We start from the raw sequence: 18,838 nt of genomic DNA, 5'->3' as shown, positions 1-18,838 counted from the left end.
CTCGCGCACACACACACACACACACACACAGTGTCCCAGGCTTCTGTCCACACTCACACACAGGTACACACAGGCATGCTCATGTGTGCAGGTGCACACTCACACATTCACACACTGCCATGCAGGCACGCGCGCGCGTGCACACACACGTCCTTAGAAGAAAAGACCCACATGTCATGATGACAGGCCGCGTGCCCAGCCTGCCCACTGGGCCTCCTCACCAGACACCAGGCCACTCATCATGCAGACAAATGAGACTCGGCAGGGGCGGTGACCATCCAAGGCCACTCACAAGTGGCTGAAGCTGCTCAACAGGCCAAGCTCGTTCCCAGGTCTCCACTCTGCCCACCCAACCCGGCCACGCAGCTCAATCAACACGCTTACGTCCAAGGGAAAGGCCACCAGGAAGTCACTATTGACCCTGCAGTCAGGCCGATGGGCTGCATCGGAGGACTTGACACTGGCCCACACAGAGCTCAGGACAAAGATGGAGCTCATTTGCAGCACGTGAGGCCTCGTCCGAGTGTCCACTGGGGGATGGACCCCGGACATCTGGCCTCCACACAGAGCTGCTGGTTTAGACCCCACTCCTGAGCTCCCTGCAGGCAGTCAAACGGCCGTGGAGTCAAACATCGGTGCACAGGGCAGAACATTCTAGAAAAGAGCCTCTTCTCTCCTGTACACCCAGGAAGAACAAGACTAGTGCTGTTTTGGACTACTGTTGTTGTGTGCCGTGGAGGTGGAATCAACCCGTAGCTGGCCGTCCAGCGGGCTTTCAGAGGCAGTAAATCACACAGGAGCAGACCCCCATCCTGCTCCCACAGATCTTGGGTTGGAAGGTAGAAATGAGACTGTCAACTATCTCAAAAGAAGTAAACAGAGCGCTCGTCAGAGGCAAAGACCTGGAGGTTTCCCTCACAGGCTCTGGCTGGTGACAGGAAAGACCCGTCCTTGGAGGGTGTCAGGTGTGGGAAAGCTCACTGCGGAAAAAGGGCCAATGAGATGGGTACAGTGCCCGCCACAAAGGCTTGGACACCGCAGTGACGGCTGTGGCTCCAACAAGCAGCGTTTGGCTGAGCTGCACAATGGGCCACTGGGCTGGAGCCACCACCATAACCACCACCACCACCACAACAAGAAGCGTGTCTCCATCAGCAAGCAGCTCACCCTCCACCCCTTCACCGGCTGCTTCCCAGGTACCTGGTGGAGGGCCAGGCACTCACTGTGTTAACACCATGACACTGATGCGGTCAAGGCAAGTCCCCAGGCGGCCTCCCAGCAGAGGGAGACGAGATGTGATGCTCCAGCCTGGTCCTCTGCATTCCCACCACGGTGCCCACTCCTGCCTCGACTAGCTCGTTCCACACAATCTCTCTACCACTGGAAATGAAACCCAACTACCTTGTCATCCCAGAAGCCTCTCTCTTCTTTTAAAAAATAATTGTCTTGTGGTTTAGAGAAATCCTTTGCCCCACTGGGCACAGAGAAGAAAACCTAGTTGGCAAAATTGGCTGGTGGAGAGAAGCTTGCAACCCGGGAACATCCATGGAAGCTCCTCCCACGGCCGTGTCTAATTCCCGCCTCGAGTGAAACAAAAGCATTTGAGACTGAAGATGTGGCGTCTCCAGGAGTGAGCTCCTTAACCAGTGGCCGAGAGGACACAGCCTGGGCAAAGGAAACAGAGAGGACTAGAAGGCGGCCAGGCCATTGGAAAGTCTCACGCCAAGGACGTTAACCCACAGGGGCAAAACCCTTTGCCAGTGAGGCCCGATGACAAAGTGACCAGCTGATGAGCCCACTTCCCTCCAATCAGCACCTTCCCTGCACCAGCATCCTCTCCGTGCACGCCGTCTGCTCTCCTCTCCCTACACTGTTCATATCATTAGCCGGATGAGCTTTTACTGCACATTTCTGTGCCAAGAGTGACACTGAGACCTCGCCCTGGGAGGAGAGAAGACGCAGGGTCGGGGAGCTGCCGGAGGAGCGGGCTAGAAGGCGCAGATTTAATTATAGACAGGTGGTTGTTTTTCAGGTGACCTACTTCCTGGATGGTTTCCCCTGTTTTTGTTTCTTTTTTCCTTGTCTGCCACAGAAAGTTTTGACATGTCAGAGCCAGGAAGGGAGAAAAGTGACGTTATGTCACCCAAAAAGTAGGAAACCTAGATGCAGGGCAGGGAGGGGGGAGGGAGGCGCCCAGCTAAAACGAGGCTGGGGTTGGACAGCAGGGTGGGAGACTGTCCTGTTGGCGGTGGCCTGGGGGACAGGGACACTTTCCTGAGTAAGCCCCTGGCGGGCCCGGTGGAGGCCGTCCTGGAACTCTGCCTGATTTCTGGGCAGAGCTGACAACACTTTCCTGGGCCATCCACTAGGCGTGCTGCTTGGCAGCAGACTGGACCAGCTTGGGGCCGTGGTTCCTGAAGCAAAGACCCCTTCCCAGACGGCATGTGGACGCTCTTCCTGTGCACCCTGAAAATGTGCATTCACTGCATAGGTGCCACCCCTCGAGCTGAGGAAGGGCATGGTGGCCCCATGTCAGAAGTCACACCTTCCACGGACAACCCCAGTTCAATCCTGTCATGACATCTCACGTGGAACACCGCTGTCTGTGAGTGGAGGTCCCTGTCCTGCTGCGATGCCAAACAGGCTTTAGTGGCACTTGCGGACCAAACTGACTGGAGACCTACTTCCAAAAACCAGTCCATGAGGACCTGTGGGTCACAAGGTCCCTGTCTGCCTCGAGCCACGGTGAGGTGCAGGGCCAGGTGGCATGTGTGGGGTCACCACGACGTGCCAACAATTATAACAGCTGAACCCAAGACACGAGGACCCTGCAGGCAGAGCCGCTGCTGAGGGACGCCCAGCTGACTCTGGACGGCACCCTGGGCAACACCCTGGACGGCAGGTGCTCGAGGAGGTCACTGCTAGCCCACCCTCCCTGAGACGCTCCCACACATGGTAAATGCCCATCAGGTCTCAGGGGACCATCTTCTCTTTCTCCCTCAGAGCAGCTAGTGGGTTTGAACTGCCGACTTTTTGGTTAGAGCCCAGCACACTCTGCACTGACACCAGAGACCTTTAGCCTTCAGCCTAAACTCATGGCCATTGTCTGCCCCACCCCCCACCCCTCGGCTGGGTTCTGGGGTTGTAATCCTTCTGGGAGGGTGTTCGTCTTTCCCCCTCGAGCTGCTGGCTGATTTGAACCACTGGAGATTCAGGACCCCACAGATGGCACTCCCAGCATCCGGGCGGCATCCCCCTTACTGACCCTCCGTCAGTGAGAACTGGGGCGTTGCCTCTTGCAGCATCTTAAGCACATGCCATCAGTGTGTGCTTGCTTCTCTCCCAACTTCTAAAGCTCGAGTTTCTCTTGTTTTGTTTTTACTCCCTATTCCTGCTTCCCATGGGCCCTGGGAGCCTCTGGCCCCTGTGGCATTGCCCAACCCAAACATCTCCAGCACTGGGGGCAGCACAGAGCTGGGCGAAGTTCCCTCAGGCAGATGAAGTGTCGCTGTCAACTCAGTGGCCCCTAACAACACACTGACAGCTATGTCATCAGAGGGGTCCTGGTGGCTTAGTGGGCAAGGAGGTGTGCTTTCAACCCAAAGGCAGACAGTTCAAATCCATCAGCTGTTCCGGGAAAATTACAATCTCCGTCCATGTGACTTATAGCCTCTGAAGACCCACTGGAGGGTCAGCGTGAGTCAGTTCTGACTCTCTCAGGATGAGTTGAGTCATTTTCTCATCTCAGATGGACCCTCCAGTGTCTGCCTGCTGGTGCCTGGCTTGCTGCACTCAGCATCCTGTGTTCAAGGCTCACCGCGTCATATAGGTGCTAGGGTCTCATTTCTCTCTGGGGCTGAGTAACTGTTCACTATGCAGGGGGCTCTTCTCACTACGCCCTCAGGGCAGAACTGCTGGTATCTGCAACCCAGTAGGGAGTTCGGTTTTCACTGTCGCTGGTCCATAGGTGCAAAACGTGCACACTCCAGCAAGCACCAGTCCCCTCTCCATCCACAGAGCCAGGGAGGAGCGCCCACCACAGACACACTGAGTCCTAAAGGGACCTCATGGCCATGGAGCAGCCAGGTGCACCCCGCTCCAGGTGGGAGGAACTCCCAGGCCTGCAGGGCCTGCTGCCAGAATCTGCTTCATGCAGGTCTGTTCAACTGTTTGATTGATGCTCTTTGCTTTACAGACACAAATGAGCTGGAAACACTGTGAGGCTTAAAGCTGGCCCGGCTGCAGGAGTCAGGGAGTCCAGGGAAAAGGCAAGGACCAGCATCTGCCTACTCAGCGCACCATTCCTGTCTGAGGTCCAGGGATCATAGGGTCTCCTCCCTCTGGGCCTCTTTGGGACCTCCTTGTTAGAGAGGTCACCTCTTCAGTGCCATAAAAAAACCTGTGCACTTTCTTGAGGTGACGAGTAGGGTGTACCCGCTCCAGTCCCTGACACACTGCAACTAAGCCAAGACGGGGACACTACGACGCCTCGAGGAAAGAATCGAGACTCGGTGTGCACTGCTGGTGGGAAGACGCCAATCAGCCAGGAGCTGTGAGCTCCCCACGCCGAGCCCCGCCAGAAACGGGGCAGGAGCAGTCAGAGGGAGAAAAGAAGAAATCCCCCGCTGAGCGTAGAGAACACAGCGAGGTGCCCATCCGAGGACACTACAGCTGACCAGCGTGCCTGGCTTTTGTTGCTGTCCACTGCTATCCAGTCAGCTCCACGTCACAGCAGCCCCACACCACTGGCGCAGTCCCAGTCTGCCGTCGTCCACCACTGCGACTGCTTGGTATTTTGAACAGTGTCCTATGATCCACTGGGCTTTAATTGGCTAATTTCCCCAAACAGGTTGCCAGGCCTTTCTTCCTAGTCTTTCTCAGTCCAGACATACCACCACAATCGGTTCACCATGGGTGACTCTGCTGGTGTTCAAAATGCTGCTAGCGTGGCTTCCAGCAACACAGTAACGTGCAAGCTACCTCAGTAGGACAAACTGACAGGCCAGCCTTATGGAATCTACAATTCCATCCTGAGAGCTAAAACTTGTGCTCTCAATTATATGTGTGTAGCTACAATGATGATTATATGTCCATGTATATCTATGTATCTACAGAGAGAAGGGAGGGAGGGCAGTGAGAAAGATCCACTGGCCAGACGGGCTCCCCACTGAGTCCTGAGCACAGTGATACTACAGACAGGGAGAGAAGGGGGTCTCCAGAAGGTGAGGGGGCCTCAAGAAGGGGAGGGGGCTTCCAGATAGGGAGGGGGCCTCCAGAGAAGGAGGAAGCCTCCAGAGAGGGAGGGGGCCGTCAGAAGGGGAAGGGCTCTCCAGAAAGGGGAGTCTCCAGCTGTGGAAGGGGTCTACAGAAGAGGAGGGGGCCTCCAGAAGGGGGAGGGGGCCTCCAGATGGGGAGAGGTTCTGCAGAAAGGGAAGGGAACCTTCTGCAGGGGGAGGGGCCTCTTGCAGGCAATTCCAGGGTCCAGAAGAGGTTCCAAGCCATTAGGCTCGCAGGTGCAGGCTGAGCGCCCAGTGCAGCTACAAGCACAGAGCCAGCGCTCAGAAAGCCCTCAGTAAGTGTCCCGTGCCTCTGCCTTCACACGTCATGTGCACCAGAGGGGGCGGTAGGAGTCCTGGATCTGGCCACCACTGAAAGTCACTCCTGCAGGAATGCGGTGATGCGGGTGTCACATCCTCAGGTGAGGGGCACAGCAGAAGCCCAAGGGTTGCAGTGAGGAGACCTGAGGGTGGGGCCTGGGCTCCAGCAGCCCCACTAGACCAGAGTCCCAGGCGATGTGCTCCCCCGTACTCACCAGCCCCTACACCACACATGATGGCACATACATGAGTCTCCCAGGAACAGGAGGGCCGGAGTCGCCCTTGGTCTCTCAGAGGGACTCTGTGAAGCTCTACAAGTTTAGCAATAGGGTGGCAGCATCCAACGGCCCCGGCAGGGAGCCGTCTCTCCTGGGCAGACACGGACCAATTGTAAATGAGCTGGAGAAGCGGACGCCCTAAGCCCTTGAAGGTGGACAGCGGTCCACGTTTACTTGGTCATATATGAAAATAAAAAACAAGTGGAGCCCCTGGAGGGGCAAATGGTCAAAGTGCTTTCCTGCTCGATGAGAGGCAGGAGGTCCGTGTCCATCCAGATGTGCCTCAGGAGAAAGGCCTGGCAATCAGTCCCCACACAGTCCTGCTGGGCTCACACGGGGCTCACACGGGGAGCTGACCTGATGGCAGCTGATTTTTGTAGATGTACCTGGGAGGGGGGACCCTGAGGGGTCACTCAGCCTGGATCGATTTCCCACACTGTCTTCCCTAGCCGGGGGGGGGGGGGGGGGGGTAGGCGGTGTCTGATATGTCAAGTGGGGGTAACATGTCCTGGCAGTGCTGATGTTGGGGTGAGGATGTGAGAATACGACCACCTTTTACCCACCACGGCGGCACAGGGAGGAGGGCCACTCGTCAGGACCTCAGAGACGATGACGCAAAAAGCTGGTACGGCCTGAGGGTTTGTGTGCCGGATCTGCTGGGCCACGTTCCCTCTGTTTGCCACAGGACATGGCTCCTAGTAGACTGGGAGCCAACAGAGGACAAAAGCTGTCCTCTGAGGCTAGCACCCTGAATTTTTACTTTCGGCCTTCGAAACTTTGAGAAAATAAACATACATTTGTTAAGTTCATATCTTTGTTCTATGGTTGTTACAGCAGCACCTGAGAACTTAGACAGTAGCAACAGGGAAGCCGGCCTCTGAGGGTGCACCGTGGGGTGCACTGAGTCTTAAAGCCTCATTCCCTTAACTCAGCCTGATGGCTGGGGGTAAGGGTGATGCATCTTGTGGCCAAGTGAAAGGCCTGTGTGTTGGTTTCCCAGGGCTGCTACAACAAAGCTCCAGCAACTGGGAGGATCCTATGAGTAAGAGGTTATGATTGCCCGGCTCCGGAGACTGGGAGGATGAAGTCAGAGCTGGGCTGTGCTGACGCTCTGAGAATCCATTCCAGCCACTCTCCCAGCTCCTGGGGACACAGCCCCCTCTCTCCTAGCTCCTGGGGACCCAGCCCCCTCTCTCCCAGCTCCCAGGGACCCGGCCCCCTCTCCCACCTCCCGGGTACCCAGCCCCCTCTCCCAGCTCCTGGGGACCTGGCCCCCTCTCCCAGTCCTTTGAAAGACAGCATTCTTGGTTTACACACATCATTTTGTCTCAACCTTGACCTTGGCCTCCACCTGGCCTTCTCTCCCTCTGTATCTCTCCTCTTTTTTGTTTTTTATGAAGATACCAGTCACTACTTAGGCCCACCCTACTCCAATCTGATCATCTCTTCAAAGGAAAAAAACCTCCAAAACTCTCTTTAAATAGGGTCACATCCACAGTGCAGACATTAGAGACATTAGGGTATCACAGTGTCCTTTAGGGGGTATAATTCTGTTCACCACAGCTCCCAAGGGCAGCTTCAGGACCATCCACAGACCCTGAACATGACTGGCTTCAGCCTGCCCAGGAGTGCCCACTGACCCCATCTGTCCACTGTCCTGTACACTCTTTCAAACCTCCCTGCAGCGGATGTCGTTTCCCCTCGCCTTTCTGTACGTGGTGCTGCCTGGATTGCAGGAGAAGTGGCACTGTGTTCAGCAACTTCTGCCTTGGCCAGAAGTGACCACTTGCTGGGAGCTGGCAAACAAAGCGGACAAGGCCTGTGGCTAGTGGTGCACGGCACACAGCACCCGCGTGGGCCAGACCACAGCTCTCAGCATGTGGATGCGAGAGATGAGACTCGTTGTTGGACAGAGTGCTGTCCACTGGAGCGGTGGGTCACTCAGCATCTTGCCTTTCTGACTGTTAGCAAATTTTCAACGCCTATTTCCAGGGTAGCTGAGCCGCTCAGATGCTCGGGACGTGGCTGGGAGAAGCAGCCCACTCCTCAGCAAGCCCTTCACCATGGACATCACTGCGGCCCCTCTGCCATGTCCCTCTTCCCACCGTGCTGGAACCCGACCTGAGGTGAAGGAGGCACAGAGCTCTCCCAGCACCTAACACAGCCCTGCTAAGCCGCAGGGGGCAGGGGGCGTGAAGGGAGTGTGGGTTTGACCTGAGGAAGGAGCTGGCTTTGAGGGGTGGCTGCTGTACCCAGGGGGAGGCACCTGCGAAGCCGCCTTGGGGCCTCTGGTGCCTCTACAGCAGCCTGGCATCTCGAAAACAGAGGTTTTCAATTTCCACATGTGCACACATCATCCAAGGACAGACCCCATGAGAACGTGGACACTTCTGAGATGAATTCCATTTCAGGGGTTACTTAGTGAGCTGGCGTGAACCCCATCAGCAGACTCCTCCTTGGTGAAGAGCTTAGGGTAAGCCTCCTCTCCCCAAGACAGACCCCCAGGGACAAGTAGCTGCTGGCACACGCTCTGTGGACAAAGCAGATACCACCCCACCATCTCCAGCTCTGGAAGCCCCGCTCCCTGAATCTGAGCCATTACGGGGGCAGGACACTGGGGGGCAGGGAGCACTGGGGCCAGCAGGCCACCTTCCCGTTGCTGCAACTACAACGTGCCACCTGGCAGCGCAGGGCTGCACCTGCAGGCACCATCCATCACCCCCGCCCAGCCTGGCTCCCTCTGTCCCCGGGAGAGAGAGGAGGGGTAGGAGGCGGTGAAATATTGGTCACAATCTGAGGCCGGGTCTCACTGCCAGGCCATCCTTGTGGAATTGCACCTCGGCTGTGCACAGAGCTGAGGGTTTCTCGAGCAGGAGGGACAGCACGGGGAGGTGACCGGCACGGGCCCTGGGTGTAACGCTCAAACCCTTCCATCCTCCCACGGTTTTGAGGTTTGAGTCGATTGCCCTTGTCCTGGACGCCACTCCTTTCCCCGTGTTTGCCATGTCAAGGGGGTAGGAGTTGTCTAGAAAAAACAGACGTGCACAGGAAATGAAAATAGGTGAGCAGTTCCTCCAAACCCCGAGTTATCCTGGAAATCAGGGAGCTCAGCTCATCACTGGCGACGCCGCACGTGAGTCTGGATAGCCTGTGGGGCCAAACCCACCTAGAAAAGAGGTGGTCTTTTCTAGAAGAAGCCGCACCGCAATCCCGAAGGCACACAGTTCGAATCCACCAGCTGCTCCACTGAAGAAGGACGGGCAGTCTCCTCCTGTGCAACTAACTGCCTCTGAAAACCCACCAGAGGGTCAGCTGTGGGTCAGTTTGGACTCTGTGGTATCACAACAACAATGACCACCATCCAGGTGGTGTAGGGAGTTAGGTATTGAGCTATTGAAGGTTGGTGGTTTGAAGCCACCAGCTGCCTCTCGCAAGAAAGATGAGGATCGCTGGGGAGCCAATGGAGTGTTACCAAGGGCTGGAACTGACCCAGCAGCTTTGCACCACTCGGCCACCAGAGCTCCCTAAGTCTAACAGTGGGGGGCATTACTACCCCCCATCAATGGCCTCCACCCCGCACGCAGGAAGAACCCACGCTGGGATTCACTGGCAAGCGGGAAGCAAGGCAGCATCTTGCGAGGATCACTCAGGACCCACTTCTTCCCAGATAGTACCGCGTGTCCCCCCTCCCATAAAACCACAGAATAACAGAAAGGCAGGTGCAGCAGCAGTGGGGCCTGCCCCCTGCCTCCTCCTCCTCCCACTCTGAGCCCCAGCCGCTTGGATATTTACTGTTCCTTCACTCCTAAATCATTCCTGACGGATGGACGCTCACACTCCATTACAGGGAGAGGCTATGCGGACGCAGTTCCGTTTAGCTTGCAGAAAACGGAGCCTTGGAGGAAACACCCACCCGGGAGCTGTCCAGTGCTGAACTCCAGCATGATGGACGATTATGGACCATCTGCACTCTTTCGGAGGGGGATAGATTTACGAGCGGGAGAGACGGCTCGAAGAGTGTCCATTACGATAACTCACTGCCCTCTTCAGAGATATACTAATCAGGCCTCCTCTGACGACCAAGGAGCCCAGGTTAAGATCGAGTGAGAGGGAGAATCAATTTTATCTTTCTGTGGGGGGGTTTGAAAAGCACAGCTGCCAAAGGTGTTGGAGTGGGGAGGCCGGTGGGGTGATCCTGACAAAGTCGATTCCCGTCAGCCTTTCCCAGCGTCTCCAGCCATATCAGGTCTCCAGCTTCTTGCAACTGGTGCTGAGAGGATAGAAGGTGCCGGAACGTCCCTGATTTCTCAGACTCGGCGGCATCAGGACTTGGGCAGTAAAATCAGGCTCCGTTCACAGGTGAAGGGAGGCCTGGGAGTGTGTTCTAGTCTGGTTCAGTCCCACCCTCTCTGGCCAGCACGGATCAGGAGGCCTGTGCGATGCTGTCCCTGGCAGCGGCTGCCAGGTCTCCTCTCTCCAGTGCCCCCCAACAGCACCACCTGCCATCAGCAGGCTCTTCCCTCACCCAGTGGCTCTCTGATGTGGTCTTGGTAGGAAGACATGGGCAAGACCCTCCAAGGCTCTGGAGTTTTTAACCTCATCTCCTTAGAAAATATCTCTGCAGAGCAACAAATCAACTAACCAGACATTCAGCCAGCCAACCAACTAACCAACCAATAAACCAGCCGACCAGTTAGCTAGCTAACCAGCTAACCAACCAACAAGTTAACCAACCAGCCAGCCAGCCCACTCCGACACACACACCATAGTTCACAGAGTCACAGCTGGTGAGTGGCTGACAGCCAAGGTGCCTTGGAAGAGAGACCTGGCATCCATTCCTGAAGAATCAGCCCCTGAAAACAGGCCTCGGTTCTACTCTGACACACATATCGGGTTGACTTGCAGCAACCATTGTTTTATTTGTTGTGTTTTTAAGTTTTTGTTAATAGTTATAAATTAAGTGCTTTTACACTTTCTCAATCTGAATCTTATCAGTCCTCTATTCTTATTTGGAAGATGAGGAAACTACAGCCCAGAGACATGAACTGTCTTCAGGCTGCACAGCTAACAGGTGGCTTAGCCAGGGTCATGGCTGACCTCTCACCTTGCTGTCCCCTTTCTGGAAGTCACTGGGGAACTGACAGTTCCCCTCTGCAGGGACCAGTCGAGCTCGGCCACTCCTCTCCTGCCAATCCCTCTGCCATGCCTGGTCCTCTCACCTGTTCCTACCTCCCAGAAGTTACCCCCAGGCTCAGCCAGCTCAGAGACCAGGTCTTATGTCATGAAACACGGCAGCCACACCTTCGGGATGGTCTGGTTGGTCTGTGCGTCGGGGTAGGGGGAGAGGTGAGGTTGCTCAGGACTTCGGAGATCTCACTTCCTCTGAGCTGTGAGCCAAACCCCCTCCACACAGCTGCCCCCCTCCTCTCCTGGCAGATCCTGGTCATCCTGGTCATCCTTCCAGGTGTGAGACAGAGGCCTGAGGGACGATGTCCAGCTCAGCAGTAATGGCCTGGCTGGTGAGATTTCTGGAACCAGAGCTTAAAGTGGGACAAGCCCGGCTGCAGCTGAGGACAGCAGGGGTTCAGGGCGCATTCCTCTGTTGTTTTTGTCTGCTGATTCCCTCTCCCTGCTCTATTACAGAAACTCACCTGTGGCCTTTCCCCCTAGAAACCAGTCTCCTGTCTTTGAAAAGCCCCATTCTGTCAAAAATTATGCACTCATTCATCTGGGAGCTCATCTGCACAATCAGGGGAGGGCTCTGCCGTGCATGGTGCAGTCAGGAAGGCTTCCTGGAGGAGGTGGCCCTTGAAATAAGCTGAGTCTTAAAGTGCGTGCCAGATGCAGGTAGAAGCCTTGAGTGGTGCAAATGCTGAGCACGTTGAGCTAACTGACAGATCCCTCAGAAGAAAGTCCTGGTGGTCTGCGTCAACGTCACTGGCGCTAATCTGCAACACGCAGCTGCCACTCACTGGGGTTGACTCGATGGCAACTTTTTCTTTAAACAGCAGGAGGTGGAGGGCTTCCCCTGTGGTGGTTCTGGTGGAAGCCAGTGTGTCTGGAGCACAGGAGGGGAGGGGGACAGCAGGAATGAGGTGACAGCGGTCAGCAGAGCAGCCCCCTCCGTGTACGAAGTTCCCTCCAAGCCTCTCTGTCTGCTCTCCGCTGTGAGCTCAGGACACGGGTGCGTCCACCCTCAGGGGAGATCACAATGCCCCCGCCCAAGCAGGGCTCAAGGGGTGAGCATGACCCTTCCAGAACAGTGTTATGTCCCAAACAAAGATGCCAGGACAGAAATGCCCTCCTCAGAACTCTCAAGCAACATAGCCCCTGGGCACACGCAGGACTGAGCCCTCCTAGGACAGAAATGGACAGAGGAACTGGAGGCTCAGTTGTGTTTCGTTCATTTTATTAAGTATCAGCACGGGCCAGTGGTACCTGTTCTGGAGAGGGCAGCCCTGGCCAGGAGGCTCTCCCGCTGTCTGGCCACAGGGGGCTCTGGCTAAGTGCTGGCCGGGATGAGACCCCCTTCCCCTGGCCCTGTGTGGATGTGCTGAAAGCAGACCCCACAGCTGGCCTCACGCAGGGAGCGGGGATGTGCCTCCACCCCGAGACCTTTGGATCCACCTGTGAAAACAGCATCACCTTGATGAATGGCTGGTTCCTGCACTTTGTGAAATTAACTTCTCAGCTTGGATGGAGCTACATGAGAGGACTGACGTGCCAAGAGCTGTCAGAGACCCAGGGCTACTCAGATGCCAACCAGAGTGGGGGAGAGGCTGACGGCTGGGCGCTGGCTCACAGAGCTGCCACACAGGGGGACCAGGGACCAGGGGGTTGGGGTGTGAATGAGGAGGGACCCTGGATGGGAAGAAGAAATCAAGGACAATGAAAAGAAATAAGCAGGTGGGGGCCTCAGGGTGGAAGAGGAGGATGACAGAATACCATCCGGCCCCATCCAGGCCCTGGTTCATGGGCCCGAAGGTAAGGGCTTCTCCAGGGCCCAGGCCCACCAGCCCTGACCTCCCACCAGTTTAGAAGGACTTAAATCCTGTTAATCCTGCCCACGGGTGCTCTCCTTGGAGACCTGCCTCCTCTGCCTCATTTTCACTGCTGTCTTCATTAGTCCTTTCTGAGCATCTGGGGGATTCTTCTAGAAGGGCTGCTCTCCAAGTCCTCCCCGACCTGAGCCACAGCCACCATGGTCTTGTCCACCCCGGGGAGGACGGGACAGAGTGTGGGCCTCCCCTCCAGGCCCTTCTCCCTCCGTAAAGATGACTGCTGGTCGAGGTACACGGCCACGCCGTAAACTCCAGTCAGCTCTGAGAAGACTACCTTCACTAAATCCCACTAAATACTCTGTTATCAGGAGCGGCCAGTCCCTGGAGAAGGACACAGGGCCTAGTAAAGGGTCAGAGAAAAACAAGGGAGCCTCTCAGTGACATGGACGAACACGGTGGTTATGACCAGACACAGCGATGACTGAGGAGGGGGCAGGACCAGGCGGGGTTCCAGGCGGTGGTGCTCAGAATGGCCGTGAGCTGGAACCAGGGAGCTGGACCCACAGAGTTAGAACCAGAAAGCCGGAGCCAGAGAGCCGGGACCAGAGAGCCAAACCCAGAGAGCTGGAACCAGTGGGCTGGAACCGGAGAGCTAGAACAGGCTTGGCCATGGTCAGCCACACAGTCCCCAGCCAGGGCCGTCTCCTCTGCCCCTGGAAAGTCTGTGTGGGCCTGGGATGCCAGAGAAGGCCCATCTGCTGACTGGCAAAGTCCACCTTCCCCCGAGGTCAGTGTCTTGTGGCACCTTTGGGGAACACAGGAAAAACACAATCTGGTGACTGTCCTCTTCCTTTGGTCCCAGATAAAGAAACAAGACTTCTACAGCCCAGAATGCTGTCCACCCGGGCTCCACCTGGACAGTCCAGTTCCTTCTAGGACTTTCAGCCCCCAGGTGCTGGCCCCACATGCCACCCCTTCCACCGTGAAGGAGACCACTCCACCTGGGGGCCTCTCTGCTCACACCTGAGTCAGGGCAGAACAGCCCACTGCTCCCTACACACCTGAGGAGAGCTGTGTGTCCAGAAAGTGTGTGTGAGTAAATGAGTGTGAGAATGTGTGTGTTAGTGTGCGTGTGACAGTGTGTGAGTGCGAGTCTATGCACGTGTGCAAGCGTGCGAGTGTGAGAACGTGTGGACGAGTTTCTCTGAGGATCAACCACTGTTGCTAAGTGCCATCGAGGGTGACTCCTAGTGATGTTAACAGCCGGTCTGCACCCTCTCCTGTCCTGTGCCGTCCTCACTGTCTGTCACACTGGGCCCACAGTCTCCTGTCCCGTGCCGTCCACGCCATCTCAGACCCACTGGGCCCGTTGTTGCAGTCACTGTGTCAATCCACCTGGTTGAGGGTCTTCCTTTCTTTCACCAACTCTGTGTGTGTGTGTGTGTGTGTGTGTGTGTGTGAAGAAGTGTGCACAAGCGTGCATGAGGGATCTAAATGCGAGTGTGAAAATGTACATGAATGTGTGTGGAAGTACGTGTTTATGAATGTGAGTTTGTACACGTGTGATTATGTGTGTGTTAGTATGTGATCATGAGAAAGTGTGAGTGTGAGTCTTTGAGAGTGTGAGTCTGTGTGAGTGTGTAAATGAATGGGAGCGTGTCTGTGAGTGTGTGTGATTATGTGAATGTGTGTGTTTGTGTATGTGTATGAGTGCGTGTCACTGTCCACCTGAGGCCAGCTCCCCGGAACCGTGTCTCTCCCTCTGTCCCCAGCACCCATTCTAGGCCCTGAAAGCAAGGAGACTCCGTACCTGTGGGTCTCAGGAGAGCTTGTGGTCTCTGTTGACCCCCAGGCCGCCTCTTCCCACTGACCCCATTGTCACTGGGCACTGCCGACCCCCAGAGAGGCTGCTGCCGCCCTCGCTGTGCACTGGATGTTGCTGGCCCCAAGTCCAGCTGCCACCGCTGACCACACCGGGCAAGGGCACTGCTGGCCCCTCTATTGGGGGATGCCCAGGTTCTAACACTACAGGGCTCTCGGAGGAGGGGGCTCTGGGAGCTGTCACAACTGCCCGGGCTTCTCCCCACTGCCTTGATTCCTGGTCAAGGAAAGTCCAGGCCAAGGAGGAAGTGGCCACCCCAGGGACCTGGAGGCCATGAAGCCAGGTGGCAGGGGTGTTCCCACATGCCCTTTCTGTGCTGTGCACCAATTGTTGTGTCGCTGTTAGGGGCTGTCGAGTCAAATATGACTCACGGCGACTCTGAACGGCACGTCGGAACCCTGGCCCGCCTTGCGCCAGCCTCATCACCCCTGACCCACGTGAGCCCACGGCTGCAGGCACTGTGATGAGACGCAGTCCATCTCATCAAGGGATTTCCTCCCCTTCACTGACCCTCCACCTTTCCAAGCAAGACATCCCTCTCCAAGGAACAGCCTCTCCCAACAACATGCCCAAACTATGAGAGACAAAGCTTTGTCATCTTTGCCTCCAAGGAGAGATCTGGCTGCATTTTCTCCAAGATGTTTCTGTCCATTCTTTGGGCCGTGCACGGGATATTGAGCACTCTTCTCCGGCCCCCCCGACCTGTGCAACGCTGTCATAGTGTCCCTCCCTGAACAGGCTGCCTCCTGCTGGCCTGGCGACCAGGCCACTGTGTCTGCTCGACTCCTGTCATCTCTTACGTCTCTGCATTACTTCACCACACTATCATTAGGTTCACAGCGTCCTCTCTCCTGTGGTCCCCACGTCCACTCCAGGTCGACCAAGTGAGCCGGGTGCCACGCAGTTTACAGCAGCTCTGCCCTGCTCCTGCGGGGTCCACACTGCTGTTATCTGACGTGTGTGCATGTGGGACTCTCAGAACACTTAACTATGCTCTCCCGAAACCTCTATCTAGACCAAGAAGCTGTCATCTGAACAGAGCAAAGTACAGCACATGGTTTAAAATCAGGACAGGTGTACGTCAGGATTATATCCTTTCTCCCTACATATTCAATCTGTGTATTAAGCAACTTATTGGAGAAGCCGGACTCTGTGAAGAAAGCAGCCTTGGGATGAGAGGGAGACTCATCAACAGCCTACATTATGCAGATGGCACAACCCCTCTTGCTGAAAGTGAGGAGGCCCTGAAACAAAAATCAAAGACTATAGCCTTCAATACAGGTTACATCTCCACATCAAGAGGACAAAAATCCTCTCCACTGGGCTGCTAAACAACCTCATGCTGGATGGAGATTAGATTGAAAGAGTCAATGATTTCATCTTATTTGGATCCACAAATCAACTCCCTTGGTGCCAGCAGTCAGGAGATCAGGAGAGGTTGCACTGTGCAAGTCCACTCTCATGGACCTCTCTAAAGTCCTGAGGAGCAATGATGCTAGTTTGAAGACTAAGGTGCTCCTTATTTAGGCCATGGTCTTTTCAATAACTTGCTCTGAGAGCTGAACGATGAATAAGGATGACAGAAGAATTGATGTCTTTGGCTTGTGTTTTGAGTTGGAAGAAGAGTACTGAAATCCTGCAGTGCTGAGAGAACAAGCTGGCATGTCTTGGGAATAGTGCAGCCAGAGGGCTTCTTGGAAGCAAGGATGGTGAGGCTTTGTCTCACACTCTGGGCATGCTGCTAGGAGGGGCTGTTCTTTGGAAAGAGCATCATGTTTGGATAGATGGAGGGTCAGTGAAGGAGGGGAAGACAGCAGCAAGATGGATTCATAGTGACTTCCATCCATAACGGGCTCAGTGTCAGAGGTGATGAGATGGCACAGGACAGGACAGGGTTCAGCTCTGTGGTTCACAGGGTCGCTGTGAGCACCATTCAACTGACAGCACCGAACAATCCCAAAGGCTGATGATTCAGACCCGTTCAGCCACCGGAGCCCTCGTGGCACCATGGGTTGTGTGCTTTGCTGCTAACCTAAAGGTCAGAGGTTCAAACACACCAGCTACTCCTCAAGGTACAGATGAGGCCGTTTGCTCCTTGGAAATCTAAGGAAGGGTTCCCACGAGTCAGGACCACTCCATGGTGGCGGGTTTGAGTTTAGTTTTTAGAACGGACCTGGATATTGGCAGTTAGGACCCACCGGCGGTGACGAGAAAGGCCTGGAGACCTGCTCCTAACGATTACAGCCATTGGGCCTCACACGGCAGCTCCGCTCGGGAGACCTGCTCGTAACCAGGGACCCCACGGGGCAGCTCCGCCTGGGAGACCTGCTCGTAACCAGGGACCCCACGGGGCAGCTCTGCTTAGGAGAACTGCTCATAATCAGGGCACCCCATGGGTTGGTTCGGTTCTGTTCTACTGGGGTATCCATCAGGTAGAGTGGATGGTCCTGGGACATTTTCCTCACTGGCCCCTTCAATGTTCATGGAAGTGAGAGGGTTAGGACAGTGTTGTGTGAAGAGCCCCCACAGGGTGCCCACGGTGGTCCTCTCCCCGCCTGTCTGACCAGATCTGCAGAGATGCCCCACCCCCACCCCAGGGCCGACAGCCATGCCCGCCATCACAGATTTCAGTGTTTCTCAAGTTCAGCTCTGAACAACCTCTTCCCGGACTGTGCTGTAGGTGTGGTAAGATGTGGGAGACTGCACAATGCCTCCCCCACAGTCAGTTCCAGCGGCAAGCCCAGGACTCCTGAGACAAGTTTCCCTGGCCCCAAGCCCGATGACCAGAGAGAAGCCAGCTGCACCAGGACCAGGGCAGGGAGACGCTGTGCCATCCTGGCCGCCTGGCCCTCCCGTCCCACTGGTCACTTCCTCATCCATATCTGCTGTGTCCTGGTGGCCCGAGTTCTGTCCTCAATTTGGAAATCCCTGCAGGCTCACAAGGCTGGAAGCGGAGCCCTAGGAGAAGCAGGAGCCCTGGTAGCTCTTTTCTTTTTTAAGCTGCCGAGCCCAGCAGCGATCAGGCTAAGCACAGCTGTCAGGGAGGGGTCTGTGATAAATCAATAAGAAGCCAGGGTGGGAGCAGGCAGGGAATAAACAGGAACCCCAGGGTGCTGGGGAGGAAGGCCAGTCCCAGGGTCCAATTTAAGGACCTGGGTCAATAAGCTAAAATTCAAGGAGAGTTTGGGGGCACACAGGAAGAGGGAGAGGGGGGCGGAAGGAAGGAGGGAGGAAGAGGAAGTCTCAAGCCATGGAGAGAAAGGACCCTGCAGAACCCCATTCAAATGTATCTGATTACCTCAGTGAGAGCTGCAGCCTGCACAGAGTTTGGAGGGATGATCTCTCTTTACCTAAAGTATTTTCATTAAAAATGCTGCCTTCCTGGGCTCTTCCAGGCCACGGAGCCCATGTCAGCCTTCCCAGGCACTCGGAGCTGCAGGCTCACTTTCTTTTGTTCCAAGACAGAGTACCATTTAATTCTCATCCCTTAAATCAATACCTGGTGTCGTGCCGTCCAAAGTCATTATTTCTACACCAGGAAAAAAAAATGGAGACGGAGGACAGTATAAAGAAGAGAGAGGAGACAAAATCATTGTTTAGGAGGCTGAAGGCAAAAATCTTGCTCAGAACCATCCAACCTTAACAGCATCCAACAGGCTCTGCCCGGCATTTGGCTCTGAGACAAAAGTGCTGAAGGGGAAGAGGAAAGATGCTGAGGAAGGATGTCCCAGGACACAGGCGAGCCTGCCTGCCTGAGGGAAACACCTCCGCAAAGGCCACGCCAGTCAGCTGTCCTTACAGAGTGCAGGGACCCCAGCCCTCACATCCCACCCTTCCTCGCAGCGGCCTCTGATCTCTTCCGCACTCCTCACCCCTCAAGCTGTCCCTCTGCTCTGGTTCCTCACACACCATCCCTCCCTGCATCCCCCCCAGTCCTCCTTGCGTCCTCCCTATGTCCTCCCTGAGTCCTCCCCCCAGTCCTCCCTGCGTCCCCCCATGTCCTCTGAGTCCTCCCCCTAGTCCTCCCTGCGTCCCCTGAGACCTCCCTGTGTCCTCCGAGTCCTCCCCCAGTCCTCCCTG

This window comes from Elephantulus edwardii, unplaced genomic scaffold, assembly GCF_000299155.1.
Source record: "Elephantulus edwardii isolate Elephantulus edwardi_28Jun2011 unplaced genomic scaffold, EleEdw1.0 scaffold00048, whole genome shotgun sequence".
Taxonomy (NCBI): Eukaryota; Metazoa; Chordata; class Mammalia; order Macroscelidea; family Macroscelididae; genus Elephantulus; species Elephantulus edwardii.
Note: the sequence above shows the minus strand (reverse complement) of the source record.